The 1,831-nt window shown below is 35.6% G+C and overlaps 1 pseudogene; it reads right to left on the bottom strand.

Moving 5' to 3' along the window:
- LOC102849537 overlaps positions 1-233 on the bottom strand; it is a 3,202-nt pseudogene extending 2,969 nt beyond the window's left edge.
- Positions 234-1,831: the final 1,598 nt, after the last annotated feature.

The raw sequence follows: 1,831 nt of genomic DNA, 5'->3' as shown, positions 1-1,831 counted from the left end.
TTTTCTTCCATAGTTGTTCAAGTTCCTTTTCATCAAGGGGTGTGTGTGTGTGTGTGTGTGTGTGTGTGTGTGTGTATATATATATACTTTTTTTTCTGGCTCCTTGTTTCTGGAGTATTTGTTTTATTTCTGGCTTCCATTCTTTCTTCCATCATTTGTACCTTCTTCAGTAGCTGTTTGTGTGACTTCAAGTGGATATATTTCTTCTGCTTCTCTGACTCTTGTGTATTCATTGGGTCTGCAATATGTTTTCTTCCTTTCTTTCTTTCTTTCTTTCGTGGCTTAATTTTTTTTTCACAATGTTTAAAGATGCCTATTGTTTTCTTGATATCATGGCAAGTTTTCTTGGTATTTATTATTGGCTGTTTCTTTTGTGTCTGTGTAGGTTTTTGACAGTTCTTCATCTTTATGATGTTATTGATTGGGTGTAAGCTTAAAGTGTTCTATTGAAGTAGGCAAATCACTTTACTAGAACTCCTTTCATGGTCTGTGGACTGGGAAAGTCTACCTTTCTCAATGTTCTTCAGTCTAGCCTTATTGCAGTCCCCTCTCCTACAGTCTACTATACTCTTTTGCCTGCAGAGTGGGGTGCCTAGTTTCCCTAACTTAAGCAGTTTCTGTCTAGTGAGGTTATAGGAAACTCCTTGGCTAGCACTCACTGTAAAAGTTGTGTATGTGAATCTCTCACCTGATCACCCCTCACTTGAAGTCTATTGTCCTCTTTGGTCTGCTTTATTGACTTTTTATTCTTACATTTCTAAACTGTTATTAAACATATCCTGTTACTTTCTCATTTCAGTTATTGTATTTTTAGTTCTAGAGCTCCCTTTGATTTTTTTCTTATATTTTCAAATTTTCAACTTAGATTCCCTATCTGTTCACTCACTTAGATCATATTGTTCTTTATTTCCTTAAACATATTTTCTTAATATTTATGAACTTATTAATAAAAATTACTTTAAATTCTTTGCTAAGTCCAGTATGTAGATTATATTTTTTGCTAAATCCAACATCTAGGTTACTCTGATGACCTTGATATGGAATTAAACAAGGATTTTTACCCCTCCCCTTTTGCTGTATTTTACATTTTTCTACATCTTTACATGTTAAATACTTTTTAGTGAAACATTGTATGCTATGGATAATGAATTATATAAATTTTGAATTATGCTATCAGAAGAAACACGGTGACTGACAAGGTGAGGAAGTCTGTAAGTTGTAAGGTAAACTTATACAGGGGAAGAACTTTGAGGGGAGAGAGAAATAAACAGATGTGCCTAGCAGTATGAAGAAATGGTTTGAATTCAGGTGATGATGGGAAACTGGTGTGTATGGAAGGACCTGAAATAAACAATCTAAAACAAGTTTTAAAGGCCCTTCTGAGGATGAGAACTCAGTTCTAGAATTATGAACATGAGTAGTTAATTGTATCCAACTCAAACCCATGCTGTCAACAAAATGATGTATTAACAGTGAGTAATTCTCAGGACCTCTGACATAGGAGTCAGGGCTAGGCTCTTGGCAAACTCCACTTCAATGGCAATATCTTAATCGCCAAAAGATTAAGATAAATCCCCCACCTTGAGACTCATGTGTTTTCCACAGTTGAGTATCTCGGCGATCCCCACTTGAGGTCAAAGTAATGACTTTCATATTTGTAGAGAGGGAAGTTGTGTGTGTGTGTGTGTGTGTGTGTGTGTGTGTGTGTTTTAACTGAAAAAGAAATTCCTTTTGCCTAGGACTGCTTTAATCAATCAACAAGCATTTGATTTTGTTCATGAGCAAAGCAGAAGCCTATACCCAGAGGCTCTTTTGCAATGGGATTATCACA

The sequence above is a fragment of the Elephantulus edwardii genome, unplaced genomic scaffold (assembly GCF_000299155.1).
Source record: "Elephantulus edwardii isolate Elephantulus edwardi_28Jun2011 unplaced genomic scaffold, EleEdw1.0 scaffold00010, whole genome shotgun sequence".
NCBI classification, from domain to species: Eukaryota; Metazoa; Chordata; class Mammalia; order Macroscelidea; family Macroscelididae; genus Elephantulus; species Elephantulus edwardii.
The sequence above is the reverse complement of the archived record's forward strand: the minus strand, read 5'-3'. Positions and strand labels throughout refer to the sequence as shown.